Source organism: Acinonyx jubatus, chromosome A2, assembly GCF_027475565.1.
Source record: "Acinonyx jubatus isolate Ajub_Pintada_27869175 chromosome A2, VMU_Ajub_asm_v1.0, whole genome shotgun sequence".
NCBI lineage: Eukaryota > Metazoa > Chordata > Mammalia > Carnivora > Felidae > Acinonyx > Acinonyx jubatus.
In genome coordinates this window covers 46,039,805-46,056,434 of record NC_069383.1, presented here as the reverse complement: position 1 = coordinate 46,056,434, position 16,630 = coordinate 46,039,805, and the positions used below count along the sequence as shown (strand labels likewise).

At 41.5% G+C, this 16,630-nt stretch overlaps 1 long non-coding RNA gene across 1 annotated transcript in view; it reads left to right on the top strand.

The window, feature by feature from the left end:
- Window positions 1-6,047, top strand: part of LOC128314753 (uncharacterized) — a 39,835-nt gene extending 33,788 nt beyond the window's left edge. The window contains exon 3 of the long non-coding RNA XR_008296746.1: window positions 5,950-6,047. This is a non-coding gene — a long non-coding RNA (uncharacterized LOC128314753). The remainder of the gene's footprint in view (window positions 1-5,949) is intronic.
- The last annotated feature ends 10,583 nt before the right edge of the window (window positions 6,048-16,630 follow it).

Below are 16,630 nucleotides of genomic sequence, written 5' to 3'. Positions count from 1 at the left end.
CAGATGCATGTGTTTGTTTAAGCTGGTGGCACAGGGTTGGGAAGAGAACGAGGTGGTATGGCCAACAGAGAACCTTGTAAATACAGGTCAGGCCAATGCAAAGAAAGTTTTTTGGCTAAATCATTTTTGTCTCAGTGATTTGTGAAAATGAAATGCAGGGAGTTTTCTCCATCTATCAGCAGGGTAGTTTAGCATATGGGAAAAGGTTAGCATGCTTAATGCAATTGTATAAATTAATAAAATCTAAAATCCAATACTGACTGAGTTGCGGTCATTTGCCACTGTGTGGTTTGATCTGTTAAGTTTTAGAAAGTAGGTTTTTTTGATGCTTCAGTTGAATGCGTGTCTTGAGATCCTCATCTGTCACAGGTGACAGTTCCAGGTAATTATTAAGATCTATTGGTCCTGACTATGCCATTGTCTTAGGTTTTTCTAAATTGTTTCTATAGTCTTGATATTATTTAATCCTCAGAACAGTCTTATGAGTTAGATACAATTATCCCAACTTTCTAAACATGGTAAATAATTTGTCCAAGGTCAGGCAGCTAGTAAGGGACACAGCAAGATCTGATCGACTCCAACAGTTATGCCTTTAACCATTGTGTTTTATCAGCCTCTCCATGACATGCTTCTGTCTTTTAGGAGATCTCAGTGACCTCTTTAGCTTATTTAGTGAGCTCTGAGGATGCTTTACGGAAGCAGGAGTAGTATACATATTATTTTAAAAAAATGAAAGGGCCACATAACTTCTTGTTTTAATCTTTGGGAGAAGTAGAACCAAAGGAGAAGTTGGTTATAAATTATTCATAAACAGCCATTAATTACCTTCTTTGACTTTTGAAGTTTGATTCTTGGTTACCCAGTTCAGTTTTATTAATAATTTAATTAATTCAACAAATATTGATGAAGTACTTATTATTTGCCTGGCACTGTCCAAAGTGCTGAGGAACTATGCCGATCCAAAGGCTTTCTGCAGAGTTGGACGGTGGTCTAAACTAAATATTCACTTTTCAGAAAACTTAGATTCTAAGCATCATTGCTTAAGTCTCCAGTGGTCGTATTGTTCTTTATCCTTCTAGTAGAATTGATATATAGCTATGCCTACCCTTGAGCCCTGACCTCTCCTTACCTCTTACAACCACGTAGTCAGACTCTACACATCCTTTAATGGACCAGGACCCACCTTCCTCTTGAAAACTTCCCTGACCACAAGGTTGCAGGCTACAGGTTCTTTCTCCTCTAAACCTCACATGTATTTAGTGTCTGTAACACTCTTTTTTTCCCTTAAGAGCAGGACTGTTGGATTCTTACATTTCAAGGGTTCTTAACTGATGGGTAAGCCCACAGTCACCCAGGGAATTTTATCAAAGTTCATATGGTTGGCCTTCATCTCACTGAATATTTTCTGATTCAATATTTCTGGTGCTGGAGCTTGATTATGTATCATTTGAAATAGATTCTGACATCGGAAGCAGGTTAAGAAACCAGTCTTATATTGTAGTTAGGCACTGACTCCCTACATTTAAAAAATGTTTATTTGTTGTTTATTTTGAGAGAGAGAGTATACACAAATGGGTGAGGGACAGAAAGAGAGAGGGAGAGAGAGAGAGAGACAGAGAGAGAGAGAGAGAGAGAGAATCCCAAACAGGTTCCACACTGTCAGCACAGGGGCTCAATCTCATCAACCATGAGACCATGACCTGAGCCAAAATCAAGAGTCAGAGGCTTAACCAACTGAGCCAGGCACCCTATGACTCCCTACATTTTATATTCAATTTATATGCCAAGGTGTAATTTATATTACACCTTCAGGTAGATTTAAGCACCTGGAAACATTGTGATTATAATTCTTTGTATTTCCATAATTCCTAGCATAATGCTGAACAAATTCTCAATAGCTAATCACTGAATGAATCATCAATTAATGAGATTGGTTCCATTTCCTCTTTCCTCACAATGACATTTTCCTCAGAAAATTTCAAGGATGAATTATGCGGGCTGATACCCAAGTCATACCGTCGAGGCGAACTCCCCAGCCTTAATATGAGGATGGTTCACTTACATTCTGGTATCCTTCCTTCTAGACATGGTGGAATCTGGCTTCCCCACACCCCCGAAGTTATTTGTGTAGCCACGTGACTCTGTTTCAAGACTTGTGAGTGGAAAGGAGGGTGTCTCTCCCAGGCTGGAGAACTTAACTAGTGGTACTGTTCCTCCTGGGTGCTGTTCCTCTACCTGGGCAGCCAGCAGTGCTGGAGAGATGGAGGTCCCAGCAGACTGGATCCCTGGGTGAAAAGACATGGAGCCGACCTTCCCGCTGACCCGTATGAGATAAGAAGCATGAGCAAGAAATAACACTTTGTGGTGATTAAACCACATGAATTTGGGGGATTTTTCTTACTGTATTTTAATCTTCCCTGGCTGACTCATCATGGGTCAAATCTATATTAAATTATTTGTCATATGCATTATATAAGAATTTCCAATTAAAATTAAAAGTGTGAAGAGTTGAACTATATCTGGCACAGACAGTGGAAACAAAGCCAACAACGAAAGCCTAGCATAGAAAGGTAACGAATTTGGGACTTTCGTGTATATGGCCACTAAGATAATGTTTTTCTTATACATGTGCTTATGAAAAATTGACAGTTTTCTCACTCGGCTGGTAACAGAATGGATTGTTTGGTAAGGGAAGTAGTTGCCATCTCCAGACGTCCAATGTGGATGACTGAGAATTGGACAAAAGGCAATCATCCAATAAGAGTTAGTAGCTTGGTTACATCCTTAATTAGTGATCTGGGATAAATTCTGCTCGATGAGATGGCTGGGTGACAGGTGTGTCACTTTTTAAGGTTTGGATACTTACTAAAAAGTACCAGGAAAGCAGTTCTGCTTTATATAGCAACCAGTGATTTATAAAAGACTGTATTTCTTAAAATTCTCCCTGGTAATGGGCATACTCTTTTTCTCAGTGTTTGGTGGTTTGATAAGTGAAAAACTGTATCCTGCCTGAATTTGCATTCTTTTGGTGGATAGGGAGGTCGTCCAACATTATAGGTGCTATTGAATATTTCTTCTTTTGTAGATTGCCTTTTTTTTTGTCTTTAATGGGAGAAATCTTTATGGAGGTGGTGTCTCTCCCTGAGTCAAAACACAGAGGACCCTCAGTACTTTGGGGCTTCAGTACTATCCCCAGGTGCCCTGCACAGCATCTCAGCACACAGGCTGGCAGGAGGGCAGGGGATACCAGCAGTGCAGCACCACCTGGAATCCCTGCCTCCCAGCCTTGATCCCTGAATATCCCGGTCATTTTACTCCCAGAGCCCTAGGGCGAGATCAGTTTTCTGGAATAGCAAGGAAGGTTAGAGAGGGTGTAAACAGGGCTAAGCTCAGAACACTGGGAGAACCCAGAAGCTTTTACTTTCAGAAATATGCCTCTCTTTCCCCTTCCTTCCCCGCCCCCCCCCCCAACCTCTCCTTTCCCCTCCCTTTTCTACCCTGGTGCAGAGGTTGGGTGGGCAGTAGCAGGGCTGCGGTAGCAGCAGAGACCCTGACCCCTTGCCTCCCCTGGAGCTTGCAACAGCTTGTTCCATACCACATTCACCTCTGCAAGGGGGTGGGATCATTCACAAGCCCTCCTGACCTTATAGAAGGCCACATCCCAAGGAAGCTGTGGAACTTCCTCCTCCCCACCTCCCCACCTCACCTCAGGCTACCTCCGTTCTATCTTCTGCCACACTGATGTCTGTGTGATCTTTCATTGTACGCATCTTCCCTCCCTCACCACCAGGTCCCACCACCTACAAAGCAGACCAAGACCCCCTGTCTTGGCCTATCAGGTCTGTGATCACCTAACCCAACAGTTGATCAAGACTATTGGCCATTATTGGAAGGACAGACTGAGGCCAGATTCTGATAGACTTTGAATTCTAGGACAAAGAGGTCAGATGGAATCTTTCAGACAACAGGAAGACAGTGTGATCAGAGGTGTGGCTTATGGGGAGGCCAGGTGACCCACTTCCCCCTCTTTTGTTTATGACATCTAATGAGAAGCAGGTGGTCACCTTCTTGCATTGTGGTCTAATGTGCAGTTTAGTAGGTGGGGCACCCCATTCCTGGGAGATCTGCTGTGGAGAGGAAGCAGGGAGGACTTTGGCTAAGAAGGATATTAGAATTGAAAGAAAAGAGAAGATAGAGCCTTCCTCTCTAAGAAGAGTGTCTTGTTAGGTGGGGACATTGTCTTGCTGTGGGGGAGAGAAGGAAGAAGGTATAGCTTTGTCCTGCCACTCCAAGGTCAAGTCATCATGGAGGGCACTTTTGAGCACACAGTGGATGTTAGGCCTTAACTATCCTCTTATCCAGTCCTGAGGAGACTTAATAAAATCTCTGCTGAAAGAGGGACATAGGTCAGAATGGTCTTTCTCACAAGTGCTGAAATGGTGGTGGTGGTGCCCTGCTATTGCCTTCGTCTTGGTAATAAGCACAAGGACAGTGGCCTAAGTGGTAGGAGGAGTGATTGGGCTTTCACAGTTCCAGAGGAGCAAGAAAAAGTCAGCTGGACTTTCCTGCCACTTCTGGAAAGAGGGCTTGGGGTGGCAGGTGTTCAGTGACTCCCCAAATCCCCAAATGGGATTGCCTTGAAATCCATGATTGTTTTCTGTCTTCCCTGAGGGTTCTGGTGAGAAAACACATCCAAATCAGGTACTTTGAAGGAATTTATATGCCACTGACCATATGCAAAGATGCAGCAGGGTAAAGGAAAATTCAAGAGGTGCTTGCAGTGCTCAGGGGCTAGTTAGGACTCTATCATCCCTAGGCCACAAGGGGTAAGAGGAGGGAGCAATTACCAGAACCAGGAGCTGGAGAAGTGGTGTGGAGCAGGCTCATTTACAGGCGCCAGGACTCTGAGTTGAGGGACAGAGCCCATGGTGACCCCACAGTGGTGACCCCACAGGGGGGTATGGAGGAATAGAAGGACCGTGACTTCATTCTTCTTTCTCTGTACTCTTTCTGATGGTCTCCATTGGCCAAACCCAAGTGGAGACCAGAAGACCAGGGAGGCTATTGAATAGTCCACACAGCGAATCTCCTGGGGCAGAGCAAAAGGCAGAATGGTAGAGACCTGAAGGGCCTAATGGAAGATAGCCAGCACCTGCTGACCCCATTCTAGAGGAGGAAAGTCTTTTCTTCCACCCTGTTGTTAGCTTCAGAAGGTGGGCACCTGTAGAATTAAACTGACAAAAGGCAGATTTGCAAGAGAAAAAACAGATTTAATCACATACTTAAGGCAGTTCACAGAAGACCATGGCAGTTAGAATCTGGGGCTTATATACCATTTTAATAGGGGAAGGAAAAGGGGAGAAGGGCATTTATGGGAAAACAAATGATTTTTGGAAAGATAAATGGGCCCTTGGGGAGAAAGATAGAAGACCTGACAGTTTTATGACAATGTCTTCCTCTCCAGTGATAAGAGTCAATCCTCCCTGGTTGCAAGAAATTCCTGAGTAGAGTATTTATGACAACTGAGTTCTTTTGAGCTCTTTCAAGGGGCTCTGTTTTAGGCAGATAAGGGATTTTAGGAACTCAACGCCTTCTACTCAAAATAATTTTTATGATGCAGTGACATGTTTTGGACCTCTCCACCACAAAAGGTAGTGTGGTCTGTGAGGGACTATAGGGAGACCAAAATTTCCTATTTTCCTTTTGCACAGAGAAATGACCAAGTGGCTTTGCCTCAAGGGTGTGCTGTCCTGACCAGTCTTAGGCTATTCTTCATTGTAGCCAAAGGGCACTGCACACCATTTCTACATCGCCCATGGAATATGGCACATGACCTTTCACTTGCTAGGAAGTCAGTGCCCTATTCATCTAGGAACTTCAGGAGATTTTATAGCTTCTAGGCCAGGTTCTGGCTGAAGTAAAGTAATCCAAATCTCATTTTCTCTACAGTTTGGGAAACATGCAAAGCCCTTCTGAGTACTCAACGGAAAATTCTATGTATACTCATAGAAGTGTTTGGAATCCAAGAAGAAAGTGAACTTCCCAGGTGTGTGTGCATGTGTGTGTGTGCATGTGAGTGTTTTCCAGATGGGAGGAAGAGTAAAACAGATAAGGTGATAGAATTTCCATTGTTAGATGCCTCTTGTTCGTCCATGAAATACGCATGAAGGAGTTATACTGAGCCATGAATAGTGAAAACACTTGAGTGTTTTTCCACATGTGAGAACATTACCCTTTGAAAAATCCAAGGCCCTCCCTGGGACACACATGTCGAATCCAGAGCTCAGCTGTTAGGAGCTCTTCACCTGCGCCAACAGCAAAAACAAAAGTGGTCCGGCACAGACATTGTTTAAAATGGGTGCGTTAAAAATACCATCTTGACTTCACAGATTTCTGGAACTGTGAGAAGGCATCCTCATTTATGTACTCTGATGAAGGTAAGTCTGGGAGAAATGTACAAGCCAGTTAAAAGTGGTTCTCTAATTGGATTATGCAAGAGCAGCTTTAGAATCTCAATGCTTTAAATTTCAAAGAATCAGAAACTTCTCTGAGCCCAAAACTGTGGCCAGGAGCAGGGCTTCAGGGCATCAAAAAGGAGAGGGGCTGGCAGCACAGTCAAGGTGTGACTTTGGTGGTGACTTTGTCTGTAAGATAGAATCACAGGGCTGCCGTGGGGAAGCAGAGAAATCCATTTATGGGGAGGCTTTCCTAAGTGCTGAGAAGAAAAGAAGCTACTAGCATGTTGAAGGGAGAGATGCAAAGACCCCAGAAGAAGATGTGAATCTGGGGGTCTGTTCCCAGTTAAAGAAGTTGATGACAGTCATAGTTCAGGTTTATTTTAGAAACCATGTGAGCTCTGCTCTAAAGCTGAACATGGCTCTTGCATAGTGTACTCCCCAAGAACCTAAGTCAGCTTCAGGGACTTGGTTTTCCTTTTCAGAACACATTCATTTTGTCCCTCCAGGAAAAACATTTTTACCAAAGACCCTCTTAACTGCAGCCTTCGCTGCCCACCAGCCCACCAGCCATCCTCCTACTTGTTTGGCACAAGATAGGCTTGGCCAGATTCCATTCCAATGGCACAGGGCTAATAAGCTTGTCTAGGACTTACGGACCTTCTGAAATAGAAGACCGTGGCTGTAAACACAGTGGTATATCTGGCTTCAAACCAAACTCTCTGTTATTGCCATTCTTTATTTTTCTTACTATTTGCTACTTTAGTTTCCCAAATGGCCTTCAAGGACTAGTCAGACCTGTCAATGTTTTTGAAGTTCCTGCCTCCAAGAGTGGTGGGGGTTGGGACTGGGGCAAGAGGGAAGAGGAAGCGTATAAGAAAGATGGCCAATGTGGTGGCCCCATAGGAAGATAACCTCTAGTATTTACTTCTGAAAAGTGGAACAGTTGGCAAACCACTCAGAAGTCAGGGAAAGGATTGTAAAAACAGAAGAAAGAGGAAAAATACTCAACATGTGTTGATTATGAATTTTAATTACTGAGTTATCTGTTCAGCCAAACAGACTGGGAAAGAAATGTGGGCAGGAAGAGCTCTATGAATGTTATAGATGATACAATTCTGTTTTTAGGAAATGCACAATTAGACTGTGTCTATACAACCCAAAGTAAAAGCAGATGTATCCGTCATCAGACTATTTTGATTAATGGGGAAATTTGGAGCTTAAATTATCTGGTTCCGCCAGCTATGTTGATCAAATGAACTGGATCATTGCCAGATCTCCATTTCCCTCCGTGGGGTGTAGACACAACGTTTTGGGTGAGGCAGTTTTAGAGACAGGATTCATCATGTGAAGCAGCAGAATCTAAATGGGAAGGAAAAAGCACCACAGAACAAGTGATAGGGATATTCTTACATTTGGATAGCCCATATGAGAGGTCATGGACCTAGTGTACTTCCGAATCACACAGTCAGCTCAGTCGGCCTCATGGTCTCTGGTGTGGAACCATGTTCTTCATAATCCTCCTGAGAGATGGTTCTCCAATTAGGAAAAAGGTCCTCATGCTATTGGTCTGTGATGAGAGGACTAAGTGGACAGAAATAAAGGAGGAGATAGAAGGTGCTTTGACACCCAGGGTAGAACTCTTTCAGGATAGCTCACTCCACGTAGGAGCCTAGGGCCATAAAGATGGACCACTTCTGCCGTCTTACTGACTGGACAGATGTTCTCGCTTGATGTGACAGACCACATCATCTGCCTTCCAGAGTACCCCTGGAGCTACTTGGGGTTTCTTTTCCCCCTTCTCTGGAACATATTTGTTTGTTTGTTTATATATATTGGTCACCGCAAATTATGAAGTCAGTATATTCTCTTGCACCTCTGCACTGTTTTTAGAGCACACATCTTAAATGGCACCACTCTTGGAGAAAAGAAGATGATTGGAGGTAGGGAGGATGCTGTTGAACCCAAAACTATCTTTTGAAATATGGCCGTACTGGAATATGGGTCCTTTAACGTCAACTGATGCATAGTCTGAGATATATATTATTGCAAAAATAAGAGAGGCAAGTTAAAAACAAAAAAGGATAATCACAGTGGAAATCATTAATAATAATGAGTGATAAGAAGTGGCTGTGATAACCCAGATGTCCATAATGGATGAAAGGAATGACAAGTTGCAGTATATGCATACAATGGAATATTACCTAGCCATGAAAAAGAATTAGGTACTGATATCAGCTACAACATAGGTGCACCTCCAACACATACCAAGTGAAAGAAATGAGACACAAAGGGTTACATAGTATATGATTCCATTTATGTGAAATATCCACCATAGGTAAGTCCATAGAGACAGGTGCCAGGAATAGTGGGGGGAGCAAGGGGGATTGACTAGTTAATGAGCATGAGGTTTTCTTTTGGGATGATGAAAATGTTTTGGAAGTAGATAGAGGTGGTGGTTGCTTAACATTATGAATGTATTAAATCCTACTGAACGATACCCTTTAAAATGGCTAATTTTATGTTATGTAAATTTCACCCCCCCCAAAAAGTGGCTAGGAAGCAAACATGTTTGAATCATGCTATTCCCACCCATTCCTCTTTCCTGAAGAGATACAGAGAGCTTAGGACTGTTTTGGAGATGGTTCTTATAGCCAGAGTAGGTTTCTTCCCACCCCTCATTTTTGCAGATTAGAAGTGATACAGTAGTTTCACTGAAAGTTAGGAAGAGGGCCAGGTTGGTATCTAAGCTGCTTGATTCTCTTTTTTTTTTAATTTTTAAATGTTTATTTATTTATTTACTTTTTGAGAAAGAGAGAGAGAGAGAGAGAGAGAGAGAGAGAGAGAGAGCGTGCGCGCGAGCGGGGGAGGGGCAGAGAGAAGACGGAGACCTAGAATCCAAAGCAGGTTCCAGGCTCTGAGCTGTCAGCACACAGCCTGACAGGGGCCTCAAACCCACGAACTATGAGATCATTACCTAAGTTGAAGTCAGATGCTTAACCGACTGAGCCATCCAGGCTCCCCTAAGCTGCTTGATTCTCATATCAGGTCTAATCCAGGAACTCACACTGTGTCCTCAGAGTAGGTGATGTCATATTCTGTGATACCCACTCAAAGTGGTGAGAAAAGTTTTAATAGTTTCTTTTCTGCCATGATTTGGACCAATGTATTAAGAGTAATAATAGCAATAATAATATAAAGCCAATAATAACAAAAGTTTATTGAGCTGGAATTAGATTCCAGATCCTGGGTGAAAGAAACACTTTCTGTGCAATACCTCATTTAATTTTCTGCCAAGCCCTATGAAATCAATGAGGAAACTGAGGTCCAGAAAGGGTAAATAAATTTCCTCCAGATACTGGTGGTGGAGTTGGGTTTGGAGCTATCTCTAGGGCCTACAGTGCTCATAACCAACACACCAGTGGTTTCTAACCTTTGTCTTTCACAAACTAATAAAATTCCCAGAAACTAACAGAAGGTATTTTATTTTGCCAAGTATAAACACTGAGCAACAAATAAATAATACAGGAAACAAACCCTAGTATTTCTTATCATCATTATGTAATCAAATAAAAATATTTTCATACTGAAAAGTAGAAAGGACCTAATCACAGAATAAAGAATGTCTTGTAAAGTGGATGTGTTTAGATTGATGATAAAATTCTTCAGCACAGTATGAGGAGCGAGTTCTGTGGGAGTCTTAGCCACCTGTCACTGTTCCTCACTGTTCTTTTCAGACTTGCTTGGGCCTACTCCTATGCAAACCATTTCCATTTGACAATGGGATGCTGCTGTGTGCATCCAACTTTTCTGATTTGGTCAATCAAATAACACCCGGTTCATGACAAGTAAACACTTGATGTTTCATGGTCAGGTGTTTGGTCTCGACTAGGCTCAGTAGCAAGTCTATATCTGCCTTTCTAATGGAGACTTGTTGTTGTCAGAAGTTGGCATGGCTGTACTCCAAACCCCAGGGGAAGTGTTCTCATACTTCTCAGAAGTGTTCTGTGCTTCTCATAGTGGGGCTTTCCAGAGATTCCACTGAGCATCCCTATCTGTCACAGACACTTCCAGTCCAGTTGGATATGATTGGTCATAAAGTCCAAGTGGCTAAGTAGTTTGAATGGCAGCCTAGTTTTAATCAAAACTGACAGCCTCAGAGGGGATTCAAAACTAGGGTCCTAGTAACATATTTATGTTGTTTCTAGAACCCAAAGGGGCTCAGAAAACCTTATGCTTCTTTATGGACAGTGGGTCAGTTAAAATAGATCTCATATTTTAAAAGAGATACTCTGCCATGCTCCCAGACTATCGTACCCTTGGAATCTTCACCAGTGCAGTAGACTCCTGAAATAGTGTGGAGATTTGCTCCCGTATTCTGGCATGCGTACGCCTTTCTAGGGCATCTGGGGTTTCAGCTACTTCCTGTTCTCCAAATCCAATTAGCATAATGTCAATGATGATTTGTACCAGTGTGATAGTCTGTGGAATATCAAGGCAATCAAGATCCCTCTGAACTATTTTATGACAGAGGGCAAAAGAGTAGAAAGAATCCTTATAAAGTATACAGTTGTCCCTTCCATTTGAAGGCAACCTGTTTCTCCTTATCTTTTCTGATCTCTTTCCTGGCTTATTGGGGGCAATTACATATGATGATTAAACACTGCCATCTGGTTTCTACCACCCTGAGATTCCATTATTTTCATTGAAATCAGGAAGTTCAATGCCAGCTTCTACCTTGGACTCCTATATAACACTACCTCAGGGACTTGCAAAGATGCTGGTGCTTCTCTTGCCAATGCATTTGTAAATGCCTTGATAAAGCATCGCCCAGGTCTTCTGATGGAGTGGTTAGGGGATGATGATAATTTGAGTGTTCATGATGGCAGCACATGCCATAAATTACCAGTATCTCATTTTTCCTTGGCAAGGAGTTTACGCTTTCCTAAAATGCGTGGGCAACTCATTCCCAGAATCCCATTTTGAGAATTCTTTTTTCTAGAACTACTCTGTATTAGTCAAGATCCTGGCAAGAAACAGATGGCACACTTAAATGGGATAACATTGAAGAGTTTAATAAGGGAAGCAATCCTCACCTTTAGGCCTGAAGAGGCAAGAGAAGGAACTGTGAGAAGCTGGAAGGAGGTACATCTGTGCAAAAAGGGGGCCCAGCAGGAACTGTGGCCTTAAGCTGAGAAATGCCACCACTGCAAAAACTATATTCCAGTTGGCTGTCTCTTCCCCACATTTCAGTCAAGGTCCTCACCAATCCTTTTGGGATTTCCCTTTAGTTAAACCCAACTGGAAGCCAGAGAGCGATAACTCCTGGTATTCCTCTGTGGAGGTGAGCCTGATGGACAGAGCATGGTGAAGAGTGGATCTAGACGGGCAAATGTAGAAGACCCAGAACTTAGGCTAAGGATTCTGCATTCTGGAGTCACCGAGAATTCATGGCAACTTTTTTTCCCCCTTCCTGATTTTTATTTAAATTTCAGTTACTTAACATACAGTGTAATAGTCATTTCTGGGGTAGAATTTAGTGATTCAACCTTACATGAAACAATACAACAACTAGTGCTCATCACATGTAACCTCCTTAATCCCCGTCACCTATTTCACCCATCCCCCTGCCCACCTCCCCTCTGATAACCATCAGTTTGTTCTATATAGTTAAGAGTCCATTTCTTGGTTTTCCTCACTTCCTCCACTCTGCCCCCCCCCCCAGCCACCCTGTTCATTTGTTTTGTTTCTTAAATTCCACCTCTAAGTGGAATCATATGGTGTTTGTTGTTCTCTGACTGACTGATTTTGCTTAGTATAATGCACTCTAGTTCCATCCATGTCATTGCAAATGGCAAGATTTCATTCTTTTTTATGGCTGAGTAATATTCCATTGTAAATATATATGACTTCTTCATTCATCATCAGTCAATGGACATTTGGGCTCTTTCCATAGTTTGGCTATTCTTGATAATGCTGCTATAAAAATTGGGATGCACGCATCCCTTTGGATCAGTATTTTTGTATCCTTTGGGTAAATACCTAGTAGTGCAATTGCTGGATCAGAGGGTAGTTCTATTTTTAACTTTTATTTTTGAGAGATTGAGAGAGAGAGAGAGACAATCTTAAGCAGGCTCCATGTTCAGCACAAAGCCCTATGCAAGGCCTGATCTCACAACCCTGAGATCATGACCTGAGCCAAAATCAAGAGTCAAGACACTTAACCAACTGAGCCACCCAGGCACCCCTATTTTTAACTTTTGAGGAACCTCCATACAGTGTTCCACAGTGGTTGTACCAGTTTGCATTCCCAACAGCATAAAAGGGTTCTCCTTTCTCCACATTGTCACCAATACCTGTTGTTTCCTGTGTTGTTAATTTTAGCCATTCTGACAGGTGTGAGGTGATATCTTATTGTGGTTTTGATTTGTATTTCCCTGATGATGAGTCGTGTTGAGGATGTCAGCAGAAGAGGATGTCTTCTTTGGAAAAATGTCTATTCATGTCTTCTGCCCATTTTTTAACTGGATTATTTCTTTTGGGGTGTTGAGTTTTAGAAGTTTTTTATATATTTTGGATCCTAACCCTTTATCAGATATGTCATTTGCAAATATCTTCTCCCATTCATTTTGAAGGTTGCCTTTAAAAAATTTTTTTTACATTTATTTTTGAGAGACAGAGAGAGACAGAGCACAAGTAGGGGAGGAGCAGAGAATGGGACACAGAATCTGAAGCAGGCTCCAGTCTCTGAGCTGTCAGCACAGAGCCCAACAAAGAGCTTGAACCAACAAACCGTGAGATCATGATCTGAGTTGACGTCAGATGCTTAACTGACTGAGTGACCCAGGGGCCCCTCGAAGGTTGCCGTTTAGTTCTGTTGATTGTTTCCTTTGCTATGCAGAAGTTTTTATTTTGAATAGTTGGTTTTTGCTTTTGTTTCCCTTACCTCAGGAGGCATATCTAGTAAGAAGTCACTATGGCCAATGTCAAAGAGTTTAATGCATGGCAACTTTTTTGAGTTGAGACAATATTATTAGACTATGTTTTAGGATAATGGTAGCATGCAATTGAATTTTGAGTAGTTTAGAGAAGGGAGATCTACTAGGACTCCAACAGTTGGAATGTTCATGACATTCAGGTGTTGCAATGGGAATGGAGAAGATGGGGAAGATGCTTGGAAAGAAAATATTGAGTGTATACATGTCTTATATTCCAATCAGGTGATACAGAGTTGCTGTGTGCAGACTAGAGATTCCATCTGATGCTGTATTAGTGAACCCAGTCAGGAGGCTGTGAGGACGACACACTGTAGCAGATTGCCTCGGAGTTCGGCTTTTGAAGTTAGAAAACCAAATAGATGAGAAGAGCACTTGGTCTGTCCTCATTTCTATGCACATGGAGAGCTCATATTAATATCAAAGGAAGGCAGTTGTGTATGTGAAGGAGAAATAATTTACTTTGGGCTCCTTATTTCTCAAACTCCATCAGGATTTTCTTCTTCTTGCTCATGAAAATGACAGAATTCAATTTGAAAGCTTTGACAGCATGGGATGAAATTCGATGCCAGAGGTGGTAGCAGTAATAATAAAAGCTAATATTTATTTGGTATTACAATGACCTAGGCAATACACTTTGCCTTATTGCCTTATTGATCACTGACAAGAAACCTATAAGATGGTATTCTTTATCATCACCATTTCCCAGATGAGGAGACAGAGCCTTAGCTGAGGCAAATGTAAGGTCACACAGAGAGGAAGAGACAAAGTTGGTTCTCTAAAGCAGGACCAGCCAGCTCTAAAGGCTGTACTCTTAGTAACTTTTATTCTCTATCATATCTTGATAACATTTACCCTGATGACTATCTATTGCCTTTTAATTATGTATGCTTGTGCGCTGTGTATACTCAGTGCATTTCAAACTTTTGCCTGAGTGTTTCAGTCGGTTAAGCGTCCAGCTTTGGCTCAGGTCATGATCTCATGGTTTGTGGGTTCGAGTCCCGCGTCGGGCTCTGTGCCGACAGCTCAGAGCCTGGAGTCTGCTTTGGATTCTGTGTCTCCCTCTCTCTCTGCCCCTCCCCTGCTCATGCTCTGTCTCTGTCTCTCTGTCTCTGTCTCTCAAAAAACAAACAAACAAACAAACAACTTTGGCTATTCAATGCTGCCATCAAACTCAGGTTTTAAAAAATTAGTAATTAGTATAATTAATTTTCCATTGGATGAGAAATTGACCAGGGCTCAGTCTGAGATATTTGAGTCATAGATAAGAGTGAACAAAATAATTATTGTTGCTATTAACCAAGACTAACTTTGGGCCAGACACTGTTGTAAGTGCTCTCCATATATTGTCTCCTCTTATCCTCACAACACATTCTAGGAGAGACACTAATAGGGTCTTCTGTGACTTAGCAATTTAGCAACAAGGTAGGAAAATTGCCCTCAGATTGAAAGAGTGCATTAACACTTATTTTAATATTTTCACATAAAATGACACTTTAAAAGCAGTATTTTGTCAGGACCAGTCAATTACCCATCCATAATTTCAGGTTCATTCATTCATTCATTCATTCAAAAACTACTGCCATCTAATATTTATAAAGTTCTGTTCTCTGTAATGGGTCTATTCTAAGTAATGGGACACACCCATGGATAATACAGCCTTGGCTTTTCAGATGCCTCCTTCTTAGCAGGGGGAGAGCTGAGGCCCCTCTACATGCGACCCACGTTCACAGTCCTAGTGAAAAGTGAATGAAAGAATCTGAATGAATCCAATTTTGACTGATAAAGAGATATAATAACTACATTTTATTAACACTTAGGATCGAATTGTTCATTGAGTTTTGGTTGATATCATGGCACTGAGTATGCTGCATTGTCCTAATTAAGAACAGGATTTTGCCTCTCCCAAACTCTAGCTGTAATCAAATTCCTGCTTTCTTGACCCACTCAGAGGTTCAGAAAATGAATTGCATTCAAATGTTATCTTTAAATGGGACTTATTTTTTTAACAGAAAGATGTTACCTTTCTTTGAGATGATAATAATATTGTTTACAATGAATAGTGTACCATTTAATATGAGAACTAAACATTATTCTTTAAACAATCATTGAGGAGCAGTAAACGCCACTTAGTCACCCCCATGAGCAAGGACCGTTAGGTAACACTGTGAAAATACTTCTGTAGCTTCCCTCCTTTATTTAGAAAGAGAAAGAAATGATTTCTTAATGTATCAGTCACAATCTCTTCTATACGTTGGAGTAATACGTTTTAGTACTCAATCTGCAATCAGAGCCATGCGACCCATCGTACTGACCATAGAATATCAATCCCCAGGAAGAGTTGATAGATCTGTATCTATGTGTATCCTACAAACTGTTTGTACAAACCATCACTTCGATACAGCATCAAACTTACCCAGGGAGAAGAAATCACATTTCGTCAGAGAACAGGTTTTCCATCTGATTTGTGCCCAGAACATGTAAAAAACATAGCAGATTGCATGCTGCATTGACTAGGGAACATACATATGCATTTAAATCACTTATGTTTTACTTTTTTTATGATGCATTGGTGAATTGTATCCCTTTTGCATTTGTAATTAGAAGGTGGAACAGATGTGATGGCTTTGTTTAAAGGGATATGTCCATTAAAATAACCTGTACTACCAAGTAATTATTTCCTCTCACAAGGGAGTGTGTCCATTGTGATACCATTTTTGAGCCCTTTAAATAGATGATGAAGAAAAAACGTGTGTCTTAGAGGAAATGTTGATGGATTATGCAAGTCAGAAGTTTTTGTGATGAGGTTCAACTGTTTTTATAAATTTGTTTTTGTTTTTATTTTCTTCTTTTTATCTGGAAATGCAGCATCAACAAAGAAACATTTATTCCTTCCAACCTCACTTTTTGTTCTCAAACTGAGATGAATTATCAAACTTATCTGTATTTCAAAAGACACCAAGACTTTTTATTTTTAACAAGCTGTGATACGGTAAAAGTGAATATTCAACCAGCACATACTTGGTGATCAAATATAGTTGATATTAGCCTTGGCTTTTTGTTTGAACCTAAATAAAATGTGGATTTTTATTTTGATCAATAACAGCTTTCTGGAGATCTGCAGTTATGCTTGATTTAGACAGACTGTGACAGCCAACGCAGTAGCCGGCAGACAATTCT